Source organism: Somniosus microcephalus, chromosome 10 (genome assembly GCF_052327205.1).
Source record: "Somniosus microcephalus isolate GS21.2 chromosome 10, FLI_Smic_1.0, whole genome shotgun sequence".
Lineage (NCBI taxonomy): Eukaryota > Metazoa > Chordata > Chondrichthyes > Squaliformes > Somniosidae > Somniosus > Somniosus microcephalus.
Genome location: NC_140996.1, coordinates 125932008 through 125956013, shown reverse-complemented (window position 1 = coordinate 125956013; position 24006 = coordinate 125932008). Strand labels below are relative to the sequence as shown.

Below are 24006 nucleotides of genomic sequence, written 5' to 3'. Positions count from 1 at the left end.
GACCAACCCGTCTATATCGTCCTGTAGCCTGAGGCTTCCCTCCTCGCTATTTACTACTCCACCAATTTTCGTGTCATCTGCAAATTTACTGATCATACCTCCTACATTCATATCTAAATCATTAATGTACACTACAAACAGCAAAGGACCCAGCACCGATCCCTGCGGTACATCACTTGGCACAGGCTTCCAGTCACAAAAACAACCTTCGACCATCACCCTCTGCCTCCTGCCACTAAGCCAATTTTGGATCCAATGTGCCAAATTGCCCTGGATCCCATGGGCTCTTACCTTCTTGACCAGCCTCCCATGCGGGACTTTGTCAAAAGCCTTACTGAAGTCCATGTAGACTACATCAACTGCACTACCCTAATCCACACACCTAGTCACCCCCTCTCAAAATTCAATCAAATTGGTTAGACATGATCTCCCCCTGACAAAGCCGTGCTGACTATCTTTGATTAATCCTTGCCTCTCCAAGTGGAGACTAATTCTGTCCCTCAGAATTTTTTCCAATAATTTCCCTACCACTGATGTTAGGCTCACTGGTCTGTAATTCCCCGGTTTATCCCTACTACCCTTCTTGAATAGTGGTACAACATTAGCCGTCCTCCAGGCCTCTGGCACCTCCCCTGTGGCCAGAGAGGTTCTGAAAATTTGTGTCAGAGCCCTTGCAATCTCCTCCCTTGCCTCACACAGCAGCCTGGGACATATCTCATCTGGGCCTGGGGATTTATCCACTTTTAAGCCCGCTAAAACCGCTAGTACCTCCTCCCTCTCAATGCTAATTTGTTCAAGTATATCACAATCCCCCTGCCTGATTTCTATGCCTACATCGTCCTTCTCCATAGTGAACACAGATGCAAAGTATTCATTTAAAACCTCACCTACATCTTCTGGCTCTATACACAGATTGTCACTTTTGTCCCCAATGGGCCCTACCCATTCCCTGGTTAATCTCTTGCCCTTAATATACTTATAAAACACCTTAGGATTTTCCTTTATTTTGCCCGCCAGTGTTTTTTCATGCCCCTGCTTCACTCTCCTAATTTATTTTTTAAGTACCCCCCTGCACTTTCTATACTCCTCTAGGGCTTCCACTGTTTTTAGTCTCTATCTGCCAAAAGCCTCCCTTTTTTCCTAATCCATTCTTGTATATCTCTTGATATCCAGGGTTCCCTGGACTTGTTGGTCCCACCCTTGACCTGTACTCTCTCTCTTTCTTTCTGAATGACTCCCATTGCTCTGATGTGGATTTCCCTACAAGTAGCTGATCCCAGTCCACTTTGGCCAGATCCTGCCTTATCATATTAAAATCGCCCCCCCCCCCCAATTTAGAACCTTTATTTCCGGTCCATCTTTGTCCTTTTCCATGACTACCTTAAATCTCACCGAATTATGGTCACTGTCACAAAAATGCTCTCCTACTGACACTTCTACCACTTGCCCAGCTAGAATTAGGTCCAGTACCGCCCCCTCTCTTGTAGGACTTTCTACATGCTGGCTCAAAAAGCTCTCCTGGATGCACTTTAAGAATTCTGCACCCTCTAAGCCTTTCACACTCTGACTATCCCAGTTAATATTGGGGAAGTTGAAATCCCCTACTATTATTACCCTATTATTTCTACACTTCTGAGATTTGCCTACATATCTGTTCCTCTATTTCCCCCTGACTGGGGGCCTATAGTACACTCCCAGCAAAGTGCTTGCCCCCTTTTTGTTTTTAAGTTCTACCCATATGGCCTCATTAGAGGAACCTGCTAAAATATCATCCCTCCTTCCTGCAGTAATTGACTCCTTGATTAATATTGCGACATCCCCTCCTCTTTTACACCCCCCTCTGTCTCGCCTGAAGATTCTATACCCCGGAATATTGAGCTGCCAGTCCTGCCCCTCCCTCAACCATGTCTCTGTGATAGCAACAATATCATACTCCCATGTGTTCATCAACACCTTCAATTCATCTGCCTTACTCGCAAGACTCCTTGCATTAAAATAAATGCCATCCAGCCTTGCCATACTCCCTTGTGCCGTTACATATTTGCTCTGCCTTCCAGACTGACTTGTTTTTTCCTCTATATTTGGCTGTGTATCACCCCCTACTATAGCTCCACTCCGTATCCCATCCCCCTGCCAAGTTAGTTTAAACCCCCCCCCCCACCCCCCCACCCCCCCCCACCCCCGCAACAGCACTAGCAAACCTCCCCATAAGGATGTTGGTCCTGTTCCGGTTCAGGTGCAACCCATCCGACTTGTACAGGTCCCACCTTCCCCTGAAACAGAGCCAGTGATCCAGGAAACTAAAGCCCTCCCTCCTGCACCAACCCCTTCCACCTGCCCAACTTCATTCCCTAAAACTAAGTCCAGAACTCTCCCTCCCTTCTTTTGTTGGGCTTGCTACATACTGGCTAAAAAATTCTCCTGAATGCATTTTAAGAATTCTGCGCCCTCTACACCTTTTACACTAATTCTATACATTAATGACCTGGATCAGGGAGTCGGATGCAGCATTTCCAAATTTGCAGACGACACTAAACTAGGAGGGGGGGTGGGCTCAGAGGAAGAGACCAGGAAGCTCCAGAGCGATTTGGACAGACTGGGCGATTGGGCGGATAAATGGCAGATGCACTATAATGTGGACAAGTGCGAAGTTATCCACCTTGGGTGCAGGAACGGGAGGGCAAATTATTATTTAAATGGCAATAGATTGGGAGAGGGGGAAGTACAGAGAGACCTGGGTGTTCTTGTACACCAGTCACTGAAGGCGAGCATGCAGGTGCAACAGGCGGTCAAGAAGGCAAACGGTATGCTGGCCTTCATAGCAAAAGGGTTAGAATACAGGAACAGGGATACCTTGCTGCAGCTGTACAGGGCACTGGTGAGACCACACCTCGAGTACTGTGTACAGTTTTGGTCGCCTCATCTGAGGAAGGATGTTCTTGCCATGGAGGGGGTGCAGCGGCGATTCACCAGGCTGATACCAGGAATGGCGGGAATGACCTATGAGGAGAGACTATGTAGTTTAGGGATGTACACACTGGAGTTTAGAAGATTGAGAGGGGACCTCATAGAAGTGTATAAAATTCTGACAGGTCTAGACAGACTGGATGCAGAAGGAATGTTTCCCTTGGCGGGTGAGAACAGAACTAGAGGACATAATTTAAGGATAAGGGCTAAACCATTTAGGACAGAGATGAGGGGGAATTTCTTCACTCAGAGAGTGGTGAACCTGTGGAACTCATTGCCACAGAGGGCAGTGTACGCCAGCTCATTAAATATATTTAAGAGGGAATTAGATATATTTCTACGGGCAAAAGGGGTTAAGGGTTACGGAGAGAAGGCGGGGACGGGATACTGAATTAAAGGATCAGCCATGATCTCATCGAATGGCGGAGCAGGCACGAAGGGCCGAATGGCCTACTCCTGCTCCTATCTTCTATGTATCTATGTATCTATGTATCCCAGTTAATATTAGGTTAGTTGGAACCCCCCTACTATTACTACCCTATTATTTTTGCACTTCTCAGACTTTTGACTGCGTATTTGCTCTTGATTTTGCAATGATTTTAGACTTGAATGTAGGGGGTATGATCAAGAAGTTTGCAGATGACACTAAAATCAGCTATGTGGTTGATAATGAAGAAGAAAGCTGTAGACTGCAGGAAGATGTCAATGAACTTTTCAGATGGGCAGAACAGTGGCAAATGGAATTCAATCTGAAGAAGTGTGAGGTAATGCATTTGGGGAGGGCTAACAAGGCAAGGGAATACACAATAAATGGTCGGACACTGAAGTGTAGTGGAGCAAAGAGACCTTGAAGTGCATGTGCACAGATCCCTGAAGGTAGCAGGGCATGTGGATAAGGTGGTTAAGAAGGCAAATGGAATACTTGCCTTTATTAGCTGAGGCATAGAATACAAGAGCAGGGAGGTTATGCTTGAACTGTATAAAACACTAGTTAGGCCACAGCTAGAGTACTGTGTGCAGTTCTGGTCACCACATTACAGGAAAGATGTGAGTGCACTAGAGAGGGGACAGAGGAGATTTACCAGGATGTTGACTGGACTGGAGAATTTTAGCTGCGAGGAAAGATTGGATAGGCTGGGTTTGTTTTCTTCGGAACAGAGGAGGCTGAGGGGAGACCTTATTGAGGTATATGAAATTATGAGGGGCCTAGATAGAGTGGACAGGAAGGATCTATTTCCCTTAGCAAAGGGGTCAACAACCAGGAGGCATAGATTTAAAGTAATTGGTACGAGGTTTAGAGGGGATTTGAGGGGAAATTTCTTCACCCAGAAGGTGGTTGGGGGGTCTGGAACTCATTGCCTGAAAAGGTGGTAGAGGCAGAAACCCTCACCACATTTAAAAAGTGCTTGGATGTGCACTTGAAGTGCCGTAACCTACAGGGCTATGGATCAGGAGCTGGAAAGTGGGATTAGGCTGGATAGCTCTTTGTCGGCTGGCATGGACACGATGGGCCAAAATGGCCTCCTTCCGTGCTGTAAATTTCTATGATTCTTCTATCTCCCTCTGACTGTTTGGGGGTCTACAGTATACTCCCAGCAGTGTGATTGTCCTTTTCTTGTTCTTAAGTTCAACCCATATGGCCCCATTTGATGATCTTTCCAACATCATATCCCTCCTCACAGCTGTAATTGTTTCTTTAACCAATATTGCGATTTTTTTTTTTCACCGCCCCCGCCCCGAGCTCGTCTGAAAACCCTGTAACCAGGAACGTTGAACTGCCATTCCTGCCCTCCTTTAAGCCATGTTTCAGTAATCGCTATGATATCGTACTTCCACGTGTCTGCTGTGCCCTCTACCTTATTCATGAGACTCCTTGCATTGAAGTATATACCATTAAGCACTGCCAAACTCCCTTGCTGTCTATTTTCAAGCCTTTGTTTCCTCTGCCTTCCAAATTTGCTTACTAATTTTCTGTCTTCCATTTCCAGCTTTGTTTCTCTCCCTTATGAATCTATGCTCAGGTTCCCATCCCCCTGCCAAGGGTATTGGTCCAGGCCCTTTTGAGGCGCAGCCTGTCTGGCTTGTACAGGTCCCACCTCCCCCAGAACCAGTCCCAGTGCTGAAGGAATCTAAAGCCCTCCCTCCTGCACCATCTCTCCAGCCACTCATTTCATCTGCTCCATCCTCCTATTTCTGTACTCACTAGCGTGTGGCACTAGGAGTAATCCGGAGATTACTACCTTTGAGGTCCTGCTTATTAATCTCTTTCCTAGCTCCCTAAAATCTGCCTGCAGGACCTCATCCCTCCTTTCTACCTATGTCATTGGTACTGATATGGACCACAACCTCTGGCTGTTTAGCCGCCCCCCTCAGAATGTCATGCAGCTGCTCCGTGACATCCTTGACCCTGGCACCATGGAAGCAACATACCATCCTGGAGTCACGTTTGAAGCCGCGGAAACGGCTGTCTGTTCCCTTAACTATTGAATCCCCTATCACTATTGCTTTCCTGACCTTCCTCCTTCCCTCCCGTACAGCTGAGCCACCCATGGTGCTGGTGGACCTGGCATTGGCTGTACTCCTCAGAGGAAACATCGCCCTCACCAGTATGGTTAGAGAGCGAGATGCACTCTGGACTGCTGCACTACCTGCCTGGTCCTCCTTGTCTGTCTGGTGGTCACCCATTCCCACTCTGCCTGCACACCCTTGAGCTGTGTGGTGACTACCTCCTGAAACATGCTATCCACGTGGCTCTCAGCCTCATGGATGCACTGCAGTGACACCAGCTACTGCTCAAGCTCTGATAACTGGAGTTCGAGCTCCCCTGGCTGATGACACTGCCTGCATATGTGGCTGTCCAGGACATGAGAAGGGTCCTGGACTTCCTACATGCCACAGGATATGCATTCGATGGGACTGAGGTGCCCTGCCATGTCTCTATTTATTAGACTACTAACTAAACTTCTTCGTTTAACCCACTGCATAACTTGGAGTGAAGAAAGATAATGGTAATATTCAGCAACCAATCACCTACCTGCTGTCCTGAGACATCACTTTCGAGCTTCTGCCTGTGCTTAGCTCACCTCTCCCTCTCTCAGGTCTCTTTTATCCGCCTCTGATCTTGCTTAGCTCAGCTCTCCCGCCCCACTAATATTTAATTAGTTAAGATTTTTATTCACTCGATTCGTTTTAGATTCATTAACTAATTAGTGGTCCATCCAGTGTTATTCTTATTGTTTTTCCCAGTGGTTTGATGCAACTGAGTGGCATGCTAGGCCGTTACAGAGGGCAGTTAACCACATTGCTGTGGGACTGGAGTCACATACTGGGTAAGGCCGGCTGAGTTCCTTCCATAAAAGACATTAGTGAACCAGATGGGTTTTTACAACACTGGTCACCATTACTGATACTAGCTTTTTATTCCAGGTGTATTTAATTCACTGAATTTAAATTCTACAGCTGCCGTGGCAGGATTTGAATGCATGTCTCCAGACTATTAGTCAAGGTGTCTGGATTACTAGGCCAGTAACAGAACCACTATGCTGCTGTCCCCAGGTATGTTAAACCAAGGTTACACCCACCTATTCAGAGGAATGTAAAAGATCCCATGTTACTTGTTTTTGAAGAAGAGCAGGGAGTTCTCCTGGTGTCCTTGCCAGCATTCTTCCCTCAACACTGTCAAGATAGATTAACTGGTCATTTAGCTCTGCTGTTTGCGGGACTTCGCTGCATGCAAATTGTTTAAGTTTACCTACAAAACAACAATGACTATACTTCAAAAGTAACTCATTGGCTGTGAAGCGCTTGGGGACATCCTGAGAATGTGAAAGGTGCTAAATAAATTTTCTTTCTTTACGTCTATTCAGCATTTTCCTTTTATGTACTGTTTTTTAAAAAACATGTCTATTGCATTTTCTTTTTATTGTCTTTTGGATATTGTAAATTTCAAATACAAATATGTTATAGTTTATTTGTTTTTTTGTTTTTTCTTGAGTCCTACAGTGTGGCTTCTTTTGGAATCAATTGTACAGTGTTTCAGTTGTTATTGCCCAGCTGTTTATTATTTAACTAACTTTACCCTTTTATTCAGGACAGTTATTGTGACTCTTGTGATTTTAACCTTGCCTGTCAGCCGAAAAATGGGTGGGTGAGCAGTTACAATTATCCGGAAGATTTAACTGCTGACATTTCTCTCTGTTCCAGCTGTCTTCTATTTTAACCTACTCTTCTCAGTAGGCGGCAAAGACACCTGTCTGAATTCGGTGGGGTCCTTTTTTAAATATGCGGATCGGGGTGCGATAATGTCATTGGGGCCATACTACAATTCTAACTATGGCCTGAAGAAGGAGGTCTTTGGCTTTTCCGCCAGGTGAAGCTATTTGGAAAATGAGCCGGGCCAGAAGAGGCCCAAACGAGTACGTTTTTACTTTTTTTTATTACTAGTCTTGTCTTGTGAAAATTTAGGCCTCCCGAGCCCAAGGCTTCAGCCCTCCCGGCCTCTCTTTCCACCCACCCACGCCCCCCCCCCCCACCCCCACCCCCAACTCAAAACCCCAGAACCATCCCAAAACTTCCTCCCCGCAACTTAACTGAGTGCTGGAAACTGTTCCTTTGGTCCTGGCGGCCAGCCTTGAATCTCTTGAAATTGCACTCCCGCTCGCTGGCCAGCTGCCAGTTTGGGCAGCGACTGACCAAGGGCATGCACATGAGACCTGGGAATTATAGTTGCCCAGCCTACATGTTATCGAGGTCAGTGGGTTTGGTGCTGGCCTTCACCCCCACCTCTTTCCCACCTGCCCAATTCCCACTCCGGGTTAAAACTGGGCTGAGGAATATATGAACAAGAGTAGATCATTCATCCCTTCAAAGCCTGTTCTGCCATTCAATGAGATCATTTTGATCTGTATCTTAACTCCATTTACCCGTCTTGGTTCCATACCCCTTAATACTCTTGCCTAGCAAAAATCTATCAACCTCAGTTTTTACATTTTTAATTGACCTAGCCTCAACAGCTTTTTGAAGGAGAGTTCCAGATTTCCTCTACCCTTTGTGTGAAGAAAGGTTATGCCCCCTTGTTCTGGACTCGCCACTCTTCTCCCCCCTCCCCACCACCATGACCACCACCAACCAGAGGAAATAGTTGCTCTGCCCTATTAAATCCTTTAATCATCATAAACACCAATTACATCATCCCTTAATCTTCTATACTGGATGGAATACAAGCCTATTTTATGCAAACTTTGCTCATCATTTAACATGGGATTTGGGGTAATATACTGGCATGGATTGAAAAATGGTTAACAGAGAGTAGGATTAAATGGGTCTTTTTCGGGGTGGTAGGTAGTGACTAGTGGGGTACCGCAGGAACAGTGCTTGAGCCGCAGCTATTCACAATATATATCAATGATTTGGATGAGGGAACCAAATGTAATAATTCCAAGTTTGCAGACGGCACAAAACTAGGTGGGATTGTGAGTTGTGAGGAGGCGATTTAGACAAGTTGAGTGAGTGGGCAAATACATGGCAGATGCAGTATAATGTGGATAAATGTGAAGTTTTCCACTTCGGTAGGAAAAACAGAAAGGCAGAGTATTATTTAAATAGTGATAGATTGGGAAATGCTGATGTACAAAGGAACCTTGGTGTCCTTGTACACCAGTCACTGAAAGCAAACATGCAGGTGCAGCAAGCAGTTAGGAAGGCAAATGGTATGTTGGCCTTCGTTGCAAGAGGATTTGAGTACAGGAGCAAGGATGTCTTACTACAGTTGTACAGGGCCTTGGTGAGACCACAACTGGAGTACTGTGTGCAGTTTTGGTCTCCTTACCTAAGAAAGGATATACTTGTCATAGAGGGAGTGCAGCGAAGGTTCACAAGACTGATTCCTGGGATGGCAGGACTGTTGTATGAGGAGAGATTGGGTAGACTAGGCCTGTATTCACTAGAGCTTAGAAGAATGAGGGGGGATCTCATTGAAACATATAAAATTCTGACAGGACTAGACAGACTGGATGCAGGGAGGATGTTTACACCTGGCTGGGGGCTCTAGAACAGACTCAGGATACAGACATTTAGGGCTGAGATGAGGAGAAATTTCTTCACTCAGAGGGTGGTGAACCTGTGGAATTCTCTACCACAGAATGTAAAGTCTGTGGGTTGTGCAGTTAATAAATACACAGACTTCAGAAGTAACAAACAAAACAGGTCTTTACTATTCGAAGGTCCGGGCGAATCTGCCCCAGCAATCCTGCTACAACACTTATATACTGGTGTGGTCACTATCGGTATTACAGTATACAGAAGCCAAACAAATAGTGCCACACCTAAAGTAGTTCCCTTAAAGGTGAACGGTTACATTCAATAGTTCCCTTAAAGGTAGACGCGTACATACACTACAATCCTCCCTTTTTAGCTTATTACTTACAGAGTCCCCGTTAAACATACATATCTTCAACTTCCTATAAAACAAATTACAGATATAATCTCGGTGGAGTCAATGTCATATAAAACAATTTACAAATATAATTTCGGTGGAAACAGTTCACAGGTTCAGTCTCTGCGGGAACAGTTCATAGATTCAGTCTCTGATCTTGACTCGTTCCGAACGACATTTCTTTGGTGTAGCCGGATTACCTGGCTAGCGTGACTCCTCCATAGCCTTTTTCTTGACGTAACAGCTTGAACCTTCGTCCTGTTGAACCAGCAGTGCGGACTTTTACAACCAACTGGCTGTCTTGACATTTTCCAGTTTTTCAACTAATTTAGCTCCTTTCGTAATGTCCCGCCTGGAATGGTAGAAGTGCTAATATTTTAGACAGTTATTATCTTCTGCTTCTTCTTTTTCTTTTCTGCCTTTTTGAAACTCTCGGAGCTCCTTTCTCGGCTGCCAGCTGTAGCGCCACCAACTCTCTATGTTCCTTAGACCTTAAGTGCTTCCTCCGGATTTCAGCACTTTGAGAGTTTTCATCACAAGCTGGGCAGATCACATCCTCGTAATATTCAGTGTCACTCAACAGGTCATGGTAATATTCGGGTTCGTCCTGAGTTAGGCCAGCGAGAGAGACTTCTTCTTCCTCCTCACCCGTCTGGACGTTAGCTGACGGTGGTTCCTTCCCTAAACATCTTTCTTGAAAAGCCTTCTTCATGCATTCATATTCATCCCGCTCTTCCTGGGTTATCTGCCATTCCTTCACGACGGACCTCATTTGTGAGTTCAATACCTTCCTTTCCATCGGTAATTGCGTTATCAGGCTATTTAACCCTTCTACTGAAGTAACGGTTTCCACATTCTTCTGTTCACCTTGACGTGATTCAACGTACTTTTGGCATCCTTGTAAAATTTGTGTTGCCACCTCAGCTATCTCCGTGACTTTTGAGAGCTCCGAACTCGTTCCCCCTGAAGATTGAAGCTCGTGTTCAGATTGTTCCCCTTGCAGAGTCTTGTCCTTCAGCATATGAAGGAGTTGGCTGACCGTTAACTCTTCCCTGGGAACACGGTGGATCAGCGTCTTCTCCATTTCCTCCACCTCTTTCTCCAATACTTCCACCTTACGTTCCTCTTGAACTTTGGCTTTCAGCGCTCGGAAAAGTTGCGCCCTGATGCTCTCTAGTTCATGTTCAGGGACCATTCTTACAGTGTCCTGTTCTTCCACTGAAAGGATTCCCAGTTGAATCTGTTCTTCAAGTTGTTGAACCTCGGTCATTGCCGCCTCATATTTATCTTGGGTGTCCTTCAATGTTTTTATAAGTTCTTGGACATCCTGTCTTTCATGCTCTGCCATGAATTTCACCTCTAATTTCTCATCTATGGATGGAGCTCCTACCGATGAGTCTGTCTTGGCCTTGAGCTCATCAAGAATTTCCTGCAGCCTTTGGACTCCTTGCTCATGTTCAACCTTTAGTTGTTCATATGCTTCTACTGAAACTAGCTTTTCGGAGGCTGCCGAGTTAACCCCCTCCAGAATTGTAGCCTGGGCCTGTTCATACTGTTCTTTCAACTTCTCACACTCTGCTTGTAAGGAGTCGTAGAGAAGAACTGGAATAAAATCCTGGCTCCCTGAAGATTCCTCTTCCTTTGGTTCATTCTGTAAATATTCTAGTTCCTGAACAGCATCAGGGGAATGTGATTGGAATTTGACCACGATGGCTCTATGGTCGCTCTCTGCTTGAGCTAGCTGTCTCTGTAGTCTTTCCAGGTTCTCCCATTCGGTGTCCCAGAACCTTTCCATATTTTTCATCTCTTGTACGAGACGGTCACTCAACTGTTATAATTGTTGTCGTACTTTGACATAAGTTTGCGTCCGAGCTCGGTATTCTTCCGTCGTGGATGAATCCTTTGCTTGAACAGGCTCAGAATTCTCTGTCAACCTGGAGTTCTGCTCTGCAGCTTTATTCTTCTTGGTACCATAAGTCCTTCTGCATGTCTTCGTTTTCTTTCCCATCGTCGGCAAGTCCCTTTTAGCCTCGTCTTCCATATTCGACTTGGTCTTATCATCATCCATTTCAGAATCTGAGCTAATAGCTTGCACCGAGTCCTCCCTCATTATGGCTTTTAGGTAATGCCATTCCATGTCTATTTTCTTAATCCACTCCCGTCCTAGAAGTGGTGGTCCTCCCTCAGGTAATACGTACAAGTTCATTCTTGGGTGTTCTTTACCCCTATCTCTCACCTTGACTCTTATTTTCCCCACGGGGTATACGTTATGCCCCGTGTATGTCTGTAATACGAACTTGGTATTTCTTAAAGGTATGTGAGAGAATAGCCGGTGGTAGTCCCTTCGGTTGATGACTGATAGAGCTGATCCAGTGTCCAGCTCCATTCTTACTTGGACTCCAGCTATTTTTAGTATGACCCAGATGGCCTGTAGATCCGTTTCTTTACCCACATTGTGGATTCTCAGCCTACCCAGCTTCCGGTTGTTTGGGTCTGAGTCTGAATTCTGTTCGTCTGAACTCTTCTCAGCCACCTTGTGTACCTTGTTGTACTTTTCTTGTGGTGGCTTCCTTTGATTATTGGTCTTTTTCCCGGACCGGCATACCTTCGCGATGTGACCCAGTTTGCCACATTTCCTACACTCTTGGTTCTTAAACCAGCATTGATTCTGGTCATGCGTTGTCTTCCCACAACGGTAGCATTTTGTTGTGCTTGAAGTAATTTGGTCCACCCCGAGTGCCGCCGCCTTTAGTTGCATTTCCGCCGTTCCTTTCGCTGCGGCTTCGTGCGATGCAGCTATAAGGACAGCCCTGTCCAGTGTGAGGTCGTTCTCTTCCAGTAGTCGCTTCTGCGTCCCTTCTTTGGACAATCCGCATACGAACTTGTCCCGCAGCGCTTCTGTCAGATTCCCTCCGAACTGGCAGTATTTCGCTAGCCTACGCAGTTCGACCAAGTATTCCGCATTGCTTTCGTCTTTCTTCTGCATTCTTGCGTAGAATTTGAATTGTTCAGCCAGCATCAGCGGTGTGGGGTTCAAGTGGTCCTTCAGCACAGCCACAATCTCTTCGAAGGTCTGATCCGCTAGTTTATTTGGTGCTATTAGATGCTTCAAGAGCCCGTATGTTTTTGCCCCCATCGAGTTTAGCAATGTTATCGCCTTGTCGTCTTCCTCTATTTTGTTGGCTTCGCAATAGATCTCTATGCATTCCACGTACGTGGCCCAGTCTTCTATTTCCGAATTAAAGTCGTTAATATTCCCTCGCTTAGGCATTTTTCTTCCCTTGGGAGGAGCACCAGTATTTCTTTAAGTATTCTTATTTATTTGTTTGTTTCTAAGATGGCGGTTTTCCCGCGAAATCGGCGGTTTCCCGCTCTTTCCTTCTCTCCCCGCCCACTTCAATGGCGGTATGTCAATCAAGATGGCGGTTTTCCCGCGAAAATGGCGGTTTCCCGCTTCTGGCGTCTTCTCGCCTAATGGCGGCTTCCCGCGTTTCTTCCCGGTGGAAGGGGTACGCTTCCCCCACAGCGGACAGGTTCAGCCGCTGGCTGGCTTCCGCACAGCTCCCCTTACTCGGCTATGTCTTTTCCTCCCGCCCGCACGGCTCTACCGGCGCTGGGTACACCCCGTTAACGGAGGACAGTTCAGCCGCTGGACTGGCTCTCGCGCAGTCTCTCTCTCCGTACCCGGCTCTGTCGCTCTCTCACCCGCATGTTCGGTGCTACCGGCCCTGGGTACCCCGTTGGCGGAGAACAGTTCAGCTGCTGGACTGGCTCTCGCGCAGTCTCTCACCCCGTTTTCGGCTGTGTCTCTCACCCACTCCCGCACGTTCGGTTTTGCCGGCTCTGAGTACCCCGTTGGTGGAGAACAGCTCAGCCGCTGGACTGGCTCCTCGCAGTCTCTCTCTCCGCACCCGGCTCTCACCTGCACGGTTCCCGTTCGCCTCCCCAGCCCTCTCGCAGACCGGTGTTTCCCTCCCCGGCTGCGGCTGGGTTTCTCCTCCCGCGCCTACTCGCAGGCTCAGCGCTTCGTGGCTGCGGTCGCTGCCCGGATTTTTCCCGCCGATCGCGGTCCAGCTGTCACCCGACGCCGTTGGACCCGACTTTTGGCCGGCACAGCTCCCCCTCGACCGAGGTCGAGTGCTCTGCCCTTATCCTCCGGATACTTCTACACCTTCCCCTACTCACAGTCTCTTCGGCCGCCTTGTTCCCTGCTGATCGGCTCACTCCGCACCGTGGTAGAAGGGTAGTCAGTGCCTGTTGCTAATGGAAGCTTTTGTTGCTAAAGTCTTCCACCTTTCTCCTGCTGCAGCCTCGTGTTTTCTTCCAGCAGCACGACGAGGGCGGTTGCCTCTCTTCGACGCTCTTCTTGCTTTGGTAATCTTGCCGCAGGGTACGATCGGACTCGTCGCCACTGTAAAGTCTGTGGGTTGTGCAGTTAATAAATACACAGACTTCAGAAGTAACAAACAAAACAGGTCTTTACTATTCGAAGGTCCGGGCGAATCTGCCCCAGCAATCCTGCTACAACACTTATATACTGGTGTGGTCACTATCGGTATTACAGTATACAGAAGCCAAACAAATAGTGCCACACCTAAAGTAGTTCCCTTAAAGGTGAACGGTTACATTCAATAGTTCCCTTAAAGGTAGACGGGTACATACACTACACAGAAGGCTGTGGAGGCCAAGTCACTGAATATATTTAAGAAGGAGATAGATTGATTTCTAGACACAAAAGGCATCAAGGGGTATGGGGAGAGAGCGGGAATATGGTATTGAAATAGAGGATCAGCAATGATCATATTGAATGGCGGAGCAGGCTCGAAGGGCCGAATGGCCTACTCCTCCTATTTTTCTATGTTTCTAACTCTTTTAGCCCCGGTTTCATTCTGGTGAATCTGCGCTGCATCCCTTCCAAGGCCAATATATCCTTCCTGATGTGTGGTGCCCAGAACTAATAGCATTACTCCAGATATGGTCTAAACAGAGCCTTGTACAACTGTAGCTTAACTTCCACTCCTTTGCATTCCTTGAGATGAAGGCTAATATATTTTTTGTGCCTGTCCACTAGTCTTTGGTGATTTCAAACTTCTGATGGCCTGTGTCTGGATGTGTCTGAAATTTAATAGGTAAAGCTATAACACCAAGCATTAATTGAAATTAAATTTGTGTTTATTGAACAGCAGAAGGAAGCATGTTTAAGTATGTCCAACAACTGGTTTTATCCTATATTTCAACACCATTACTATACCTCTTACAAAACACAATGTAAAGACAATGAGGGATAGTAAATTGACTGAAGTTGTGATTATCGTCAGGATACTCGTATATCCTGATGGGGTACTCTGTGCTATTGCACATAATTGCTTTTTTGACTTCATTAAAATCCTGATTTTGTTCAATGCTGTTATGTTCATCAAAATGCTAATTTTAATTTCAATGCTTTATAAATTTACGTGTAGACTTGGAGTTGGTCACAAATATAATCAGCCTTAAGCCACTTAAAAGACTTTATAACCAATTTTAACCTCCAAGGTGGACGGCAAACATCTTGCCCTCAGCAGCGTGAGCCCCTGGAGATTTTATGTCCTGGGCCTCATCTGAATAGGCCCCATCATCTCCCACCCAAATCCGGCGGGAAGTGCTAGCTGGCTGATTGGAGGGAGCGGGATATTGTACTGCAGGAGGCTGCCGCCAGGGACCTGAGGAAATGGTCCGCGGCACTCCGGTAGATGGTTAGGGTGGGTGGTGGTGGTGGTGTCGGGAGGGCATCACGGTTGAGGGAAAGCGAGGGATTCTGGGTCAAAGGAGGCCCAAGGACGTCTTGTGGGGCCCAAAGGAGCACTCCTGCTCCTCCCTTGCCCACATGGAAACAAAAAATGATTAAATGAACTTGCCTTTCGGCCCCCGCTCCTCTTGCTGCCAGGTTGGCTTGGCGGGGAAACCACAACAGCTTACCTGCTCACGTTTCAGGTTAAAATTGCAGTCGGGCCCCAATTATGTCATTAGAGCCCGATCTACATATTTAAACAAGGAACCCGCTGCCTTCTGGCGGGGTGCCCCTCTCGCCTGCTCAAAAGAACGAGTTAAGATTGGAACCTTCACGGGAAGGCAGTGGGATTGCTGGAGTTAAGTTACTGTGATAATTTTAGCTGTCTACCCGGCTGATTTTCACCAGTTGGGCAGAGTTAAAATCAGCCCGTCTGTCTTTCTCTTTACTGTGGTGGATATCTGAAAGGGTAGTGCTTACTCCTTTATTTACATTGGTTTTTGAAGTGTATACCTGATTACTAGATTGTGCATGCAGTACAGTATCTGAAAGCTTTTTTGAAGGTAAATATTGTCATTTTTTCCTTTTTTAATTGTGTGTGTGTGTAATACACAAGCCAGGGAATATCCTTGCCATTGTTACTTGGTTCTTTGATATACTGTAACTTATAACTATGATCCTTAGTTATTTTCTATGAGCAAGTGATACAAAATTAGGTTAACTGGGCCACATGAAGTTAATATTGCTGCATCATATCAATTGGGTTAATAGTAGCCATTTGCAGTATATATTCATAGGGTTTTATTTAGAGTGTGAATATTTACCATATATATCCACCTAACTCCAAATAGATAAAATAATAAAAAGATCAGTACTCTTAAGAACTGAGCTAATTCTTTGTAAATAACTTTAATAAAAACACATTTCTCCTTTCCTTGAGGAATATCAAACTAGCTATTTCTCGGGATTTCAATCGGTCTCCTAATTGTTTCCTCTCACGGATTTTCCAACTGCCTCAGACTTGAACAGAAGTCTTTTGTAATGTATATCTCGGGAAAGTGTTGCTGGGACTTTCTGGATTTTGAATATGGGTATAACGGAAGATGGGGGAGAACCTGGTAGAAAGCAGGCGTAAGTTCTGTTATGGGCCTAGTAAAGGCCTCAGAATGTGAAGGGAGCAGGATGGAATTGATAGCTGCTTTGGGAGTTGCAGAGTAGGGGCTGCTCTGTTGTTGTGAGGCTCCTTGCATGTTACATCTATTGAGTCGGAGAGGCAGAGAGCTGCTTCAACAGTGTGGTTGTCAGTCAGAGTGGTGCTGCTAATACCCTTGCTGCGACCATGCTAATTGTCCCGTCCCTGCAATTTGGAATGGGTTCAACAGCCTTCACTTTGGGTGGCACTAGGTTCCACTCTGTCCCACTTTCACTGGTGGAGTGAGCTGATCGGAATCTCAATCTCTTGTGTATTATAATTAGATTTAAAGGGTCAGCCACTGAAACAACAATAGATTTTTTTTAAATCACTTTTGTCATTTGGATATACACTATACCTGGTTGACATCTCTGCACTGATGCTTGTGAGTGTAGAGCCGTCGGCATCAGTGAAGTCAGTCATTTCTTCATGGTTATTTGTAACCATTTTCCAAACATGTTAAAACTGGGCATGAGCTAGTTTGCAAAGTCTCTACATAGCAGTGGGAGCATTCATGAGATATGTTCCTATGTTAGTTATGACTTCTGTAAATGACCTATCAATTGCACTGGTTGGGGGGGGGGGTGGTGGGTGGGGATGTTCAGTGGCACATTGCATTGCAGACGACTAGTGCTCTCATGACTTCACTCATGAGAGATGACCGTAAATATCTTGGTGCTGACCTCTCACTCTCCTGATGAAGATCCAATATAATAGGTGTGGGGCAAGTGACTGGAATATAATCCTACTGTTGTCTTGGGGTCAGCCTTGGCTCACTGGTAGCACTCTCGCCTCCAAATCAGTAGGTCGTGGTTTCAAGCCCCACTCCAGGGACCTAAACACGTAATCTAGGCTAACATTTTAGTACAGTACATAGGGAGGGCTGCACTGTCAGAGGTGTCTTTCAGATGAGACATTAAACCAAGGCCTTGTCTGCTCTCTCACATGGATGTAAACGATCCCACTGCATTATCCCTCAACCAACACCTAAAAGCAGATAATCTGGTCATTTATTTAATTGCTGTTTGTGGGAGCCTGCTGTGTGCAAATTGGCTGCTGCGTTTCCTACATTGTAACATTGAGTACACTTTCAAAAGTACTTCTTTAGCTTTGGGGCGTCCTGAGGTTATGAAAAGCACTATATAAAGGCAAGTCTTTTTCTCTTTTCTTTTCAGTAGTTTCTGTTTGAAATAGTTTGTAACCCCACACAATTTAGGAGGGACATTTATTATATTGGATTAACATCTTGTTGGCCCTCATAAACCACTGCTGCTAATTCTCCGCATGCTTCCTCCTCTACCACTAGCTACTTCTTCTGTAGTGTGTGTAACTGTGCTGGTGCCTGCTTCATTTCAGGATGGAGACTGTTGGTGCTCAGTGAGTGGTGATTTTGGGGGTTATGTTCTTGCTCTTTCAAGAGAACATTGAGTAAATAGCATATTTATCTATTTGGGCAATGTATTGTCATTACATCTGCTATGTGCTTATGCATAAGTCAGTGTGCAACACTGAAATCAAGACGGCATTGACAATTTCAATAATAATGTTTCACTTGCTGCTTCCTTTGCATATTTGGAGCTATTTTCCTCCAAGAGGGTATGCTGAACTTCACTGGTAAATTGGGATTTCTTTGCTTGTTGTTTGGCCATTTTTCAAAAAACTGTACTGCACTTATGTACTGGTTAAATGGCATGCTAGTTACATGAGAAGTGTTAAAGAATCATTATTGCAAATGTGTTGTGATCAGCTTTTTATTTGCTGACAACAAAATCCTCTTCATATGAAGTGTGCATTTCAAAGCTGTGCGTTCCCATGATATTTTTAAAGTAGTTTTTAATTGTAATCAATGAACTGTCATTTCTCCCATTTGTCACTAGAAGTAGAATGTTTGCCCATTCTGTTTAGGCTTTACAGACTATAGCATTGCACAGGTACAACACTTCATTCATATGTACTTTTGTTAGTGATTTCTATTGCAATAATCTCCGTGTGAGATTCCATCAGCAACTAAGATCCAAAAGAAACTAATCCTAAAACATTTGGCTTTCAGTAACAGTTTTTGTCACAAAGCCAAAAGTTAAGATGAGACAATTCACATACCAGGCCTGAAAACTTCTGTTCAGCTTGGTTGGGAGTAGTTTTGTTTCTGTTTAAAATCCACACAAGTGCTTTCACTTGCAAAATAAGAAAAACTAACTGGAGGGCAATTGTCTTTTTATTTTGGTAATATCGATTTGATATTTTTATGATGAGCATTACCTATTCTTTCTTCAGAACCTTTGGCAAATTCAGTTGACCTAATAAAGACATACATTTTTGTATTGTATTTGCAGTCTGGATAGATTTGTGTATGGAGCATCAGAACTGAAAAGCTGAGTAGTGCCAGGATTACCTTTTCATCCCCTTTTTGTTTTGTTTTTTAATTCCTGTTTATATACAACATCATCATCAACTTGTATTTATGTTCTGCCTTTAATGTAGAAATCATCCCAAGGCTCTTCAGACATGTATTCGGGGGGGACAAAGGAACATGGATACTGAACCAAAGAAGGAGAAATTAGGAGGGGTGACCAAAAATTTGATCAACAATTGGGCTTTAAGAACAGCATAGAAGAGGAAAAGGAGGTGGAGAGGCAAAAGGGTTTAAGGAAAGAAATGTGAGGCCTAGGCGAATGAAGGCACAGCTGCCAATAGTGAGGTAAAGGGAGGGGAGAATGCACAAGATTCCAGAGTAACAACAGAAAACGCTGGAAAAACTCAGCAGGCCAGGCAATATCCATGGAGAGAGAAACAGAGTTAACGTTTCCGGTCGAAACCCTTCTTCAGAACTGAGAAAAAAGCAGGAAATGAAACAGATTGAAAAGTTGGTTTGGGAGCTGGGAAATGGGGGAGGGGATGAAAGAACAAAAGGGAAGGTCTGTGGGAGGTGAAGAGACATTAAGAGATACTCGAGGTGAGACGAGATGGTAATAGGCCAGGTAAAGAGACAAAGGATGGCTCTAGATGAAGTGTGAAATGTGCTGGCAGATTGAAAGACAGCTGCCATGTGGGAGAGAAACAAAAAGGAAAAGGCACAAACCAAAAGTGTGGATAAAAAATATATAAAAATATAATAGGGGCCGAGGTTATGATCTGAAATTGTTGAACTCGATATTGAGTCCGGAAGGCTGTAAAGTGCTTAATCGGAAGATGAGGTGCTGTTCCTCGAGATTATGCTGAGCTTCTGTGAAACAATGCAAGAGGCCGTGGACAGTGAGGTCTGAGTGGGAATGGAGCGGTGAATTGAAATGACAGGCGACCGGAAGCTCGGGGTAACACTTGCGGACTGAATGGAGGTGTTCCGCAAAGCGGTCACCCAACTTGCGTTTGGTCTCCCCAATGTAGAGGAGACCACATTGTGAGCAGCGAATACAGTATACTAGATTGCAAGAAGTACAAGTAAATCGCTATTTCAATTGGAAGGGCCCTGGACAGTGGGAAGGGGGGAGGAATAAGGGCAGGTGTTGCATCTCCTGCGCTTGCACGGGAAGGTGCCGGGCGAAGGGGAAGGGGTGCTGGGGGTGATAGAGGAGTGGACTAGGGTGTCTCGGAGGGAGTGGTCCCTACGGAATGCTGAAAGGGGAGGGGAAGATGCGTTTGGTGGTGGGATCATGTTGGAGGTGGCGGAAATGGCGGAGGATGATCCATTGAATGTGGAGGCTGGTGGGGTGAAAGGTGAGGACAAGGGGAACCCTATCTTGGTTCCGGGAGGGAGGGGCAGAGGTGAGGGCAGAAGTGCGGGAGATAGAATGAACACGGTCGAGGACCGTGTCAACCACGGTACAGGGGAATCCTCGGTTGAGGACAAAGGAAGACCTGTCGGAAGCACTGGTGTGGAAGGTGGCACCATCAGAGCAGATGCGGCGGAGACGGAGAAACTGGGAGAATGGAATAGAGTCCTTACAGGAGGCGGGGTGGGAGGAAGTTTAGTCCAGGTAGCTGTGGGAGTCATTGGGCTTGTAGTGAATGTTGGTCAATAACCTATCCCCAGAGATGGAGACGGAGAAGTCGAGGAAGGGAAGGAAAGAGTCTGAGATGGACCATGTGAAGGTGAGGGAAGGGTGGAAATTGGAGGCAAAGTGAATGAAATTGTCTAGTTCAGGGCGAGAGCAGGAAACTGCACCGATACCACTTTTTCTGGTACATTGATGACTGTGAGGGAGGGGACCCGAGTAGGACTGGAACAAAGAGTGTTCCACATATCCCACAAAAAGGCAGGCATAGCTAGGACCCATGCGGTTACCCATAGCAACACCTTTAATTTGGAGGAAATGAGTGGAGTCAAAGGAGAAGTTGTTCAATGTGAGAACAAGTTCAGCCAGGCGGAGGAGGGTGGTGGTGGATGGGGACTGGTTGGGCCTCTGTTCAAGGAAGAAGCGGAGCGCCCTTGGGCCATCCTGGTGGGGGATGGAAGTGTCGAGGGATTGTACATCCATGGTGAAAAGGAGGCGGTTGGGGCCAGGAAACTAGAAACTGTTAAAGTGGCGGAGGGCGTCCAAAGAGTCGCGGATGTAGGTGGGAAGAGACTGGACAAGGGGAGGAAAGATAGTCTAGATAGGAAGAGAGAAGTTCCGTGGGGCAAGAACAGGCTGAAACGATGGGTCTACCAGGGCAGTCCTGTTTGTGGATCTTGGGAAGGAGGTAGAAGTGGGCTGTGCAGTGTTGGGGAACTATGAGGTTGGTGGCCGTGGGGGGCAAGATCTCCAGAGGAGATGAGGTCAGTGACAGTCTTGGAAATGGTGGTTTGATGTTCGGTAGTGGGGTCATGGTCCAGCTGGAGGTAGGAGGAGGTGTCGGAGAGTTGGCATGCAGTTTCCGCTAGGTAGAGGTCGGTTCACCAAACAACAACAGCACCACCCTTGTCAGCAGGTTTAATGACAAAGATTCCAGAGTAAGAGACAAAGGCCTAGAAATTGGGTATAGTCCCGCTTGAGGCGTTAGAACTGGCGGAGCGCTAAGTTTATAGCCAGACGAAAGTTATCACTGCCTGGCGAGATATTGGGTTGCATCACCCCGAAAGGGGATTGAGGCGCTGATTCAGCCGTTGCACGGTGCTCTTAAGGCGCAAAGGTTCAGGCGCTACTCAATATCGACGCAGACGGGCGCAGCACAGGTGATCTCAAATACGGGAAACCACGAGATCTCCGGGCGCCTGCCGGCTCTTAAAGGGGTGGGTCAGTCAGCCTGAGCTTCAACACCCAACGCCTCAGAATCGGCGCTCGCCCTTGTCTGGCGTTACAAACTTGTTCAGCATGAAGAAGGTTAGACAGAGAGCAGAGCGCTTCAGCACTGAGGCTCTGGACCACTTGGTGGCTGCAGTTGAACGCCGTCGAGATGTCCTGTATCCAGATAATGGCAAGAGGCTGAATCAGAAGGCTTACCGACGATCTTGGAGGGAGGTTGCTGTGAGGGTCAACTCCAGCAGCATGGTGACCAGGACCCCTGTTCAGTGCAGGAAGAAATTCAACAACCTCACATGGATCGTTAGGGTGAGTGATGGTTTAGCAAACTTCTGATTCCCTCCATCTGCAGCTGACTTCGGGCACCCTGCTGCAATGATGCCCCAATGGCCATCTGTCAGCATGCACCCATGGCCCTTTCTGGGCACACACATGGACAGATGTCTCAAGGCCTCATGTAAGGGCTCTTGCACCATGGGGGGCATGCGATGATCTCTCAAGGCCTCATGTAAGGGCTCTTGCACCATGGGGGGCATGCGATGATCTCTCAAGGCATCATGTAAGGGCTCTTGCACCATGGGGGGCATGCGATGATCTCTCAAGGCATCATGTTACAGAACTTCCCCTTCTTTCCCCTGCAGTCCAAGCTGGCGATGATCCGAAAGGAGCAGCGTCGAACCGGTGGCGGACCTCCACAAGTGGTCACTCTCACGGATCTGGAGGAGAGAGTGCACCAGATACTTGGAGGACGTCTGTCTGGTCCTGTGACCACTGCATCTGCCGACCCCATTACCGACAGCGAGGGTAAGACTCTCACCTTTTTCACCTGTTGCCTTCCACTTGGTCCCCCCGCCAGCATGCTTCCTCAGTGTGCAGCCATGTCAGAGCCTTGCCGCAATCTGGCATGCCTTTCAACAAAGCTGTCCTTTTGCTAAAGCCACTCTTCCACCTCCCACTTTCAGATGAAGCAGCACCAACTCGGGCTCAACGCGCTGAAGCTGCCAGTGCCAGTGCCACCGGAGGCGAGGACCAGGAGGAATCCAGACCAGCCGTTGCAGAATCCGGGGAGCTGACACATCTACAGACTGGGGATAGTAGTCCCCTGGAGGGGAGGGGGGGGTCTCTGAGGATGAACCAGTTGCCGGACCAAGCGGCATGCAGCAACGCACGGGGGATAGGCAAGTTCGGCCACCGTCTCCCCGGAGGGCAAGGCAGGTCGTGATGACTGCTGCACAGAGTGCAGATGAGGTGCGTCGCCTGGCTGAGATGAGCAAACAGGCCCGGGTCAGACACACGGAGCTGATGGCTGCAGTCGAGAAGATGCCTGAGTCAATAGATTCATTGGCTAAGAGTATGTTGGACTTCGGGGCAACAATGGAGAGGACTCTCCAGGGCTTTGGGGCAACAATGGGCAGGACTCTCCAGGTGTTCGGGGCAACAATGGACAGGTCTATCCAGGGCTTTGGGGCAACAATGGACAGGACTATCCAGGGCTTCGGCCCAACAATGGAGAGGACTGTCCACGGCTTTGAGTTGGCTATGGAAAGGACTGTTCAGGGCTTCGGACAATCCCTGGAAAGGTCTGTGCAGGGCTTGTCCGAGGCAGTGGAGCGGTCGGCACCTGGCTTGTCCGAAGCAATGGGAAGAACTGTCCAGGCCTTCTCCGAAGCACTGGCACCTGGCACACAGGTCCTCACTGTTGCCACGCAGTCACTTGCTGGGCTCCTCCACAGCCAGATTGATGCAACGCGATCTCTCACTGTAGCCACCCTCTCTGCATCAGTTAGGATCACCCCGGGCCCTTCCAGTCCCATACAAGGCCAGCAATCAGTGGAGCATGCGATTGTGGCGGATGAGCCGAGCCGCTCCCCTCAAATAGCCAGTGTGTCGTCCGACCATGGTGCAGGTGTCCTCTCTCGGCGGGAGACCATTGCACATGCCAGCGCTGGGACGCCTGCATTGCAGCTGCCACCACCTGCAGGCCACACTGCTACAAGCCATGGTCACATCAAGCATCCTGCGTCCACACCCTCCAAGCCCAGAGGTCGGCCAGGCTGTCCCTCAGGGGCTTCTGCGCTTCCAGACAGTCAGCAGGCGTCCCCCAGCCTTGAGGCCGCCACTGGGGTCCAATTACGTAGGAGCAGCAGGGAGGGAAGGGGCCGGGCGCGAAAGAGAAGTCGTTCTCCCTCAAGGGGCCAGTTGTAGTGGGAGGTGCTGAGACGTTTGTTTGTCCAAATTCAAGGACACCCTCACCTGTTGTTATATTTGCAGAAGGTTTGTTGAGTTTTGCGGCTTTGCCGAACAGTTCACAGTTATTTTGAAAGTTATGGTTTCTGTTGACATTACGTTGTTTAGCTGTAATGAAAGACTTTTGTGCCAATAAACAGAAGTTTCAATGTGGCATGGTGCATGTGACTAGTTTCAG

General features: G+C 47.1%; 1 protein-coding gene and 1 long non-coding RNA gene across 4 annotated transcripts in view; both read left to right on the top strand.

Moving 5' to 3' along the window:
- Window positions 1-24006, top strand: part of LOC147111685 (protocadherin Fat 3-like) — a 1117094-nt gene that overhangs the window by 80080 nt on the left and 1013008 nt on the right. The gene's annotated exons all lie outside the window — the stretch shown is intronic.
- Window positions 6214-7376, top strand: LOC147111686 (uncharacterized). The gene is made up of 3 exons (XR_015079852.1): window positions 6214-6296; window positions 6394-6522; window positions 7171-7376. It is a non-coding gene; the product is annotated as an uncharacterized LOC147111686 (long non-coding RNA).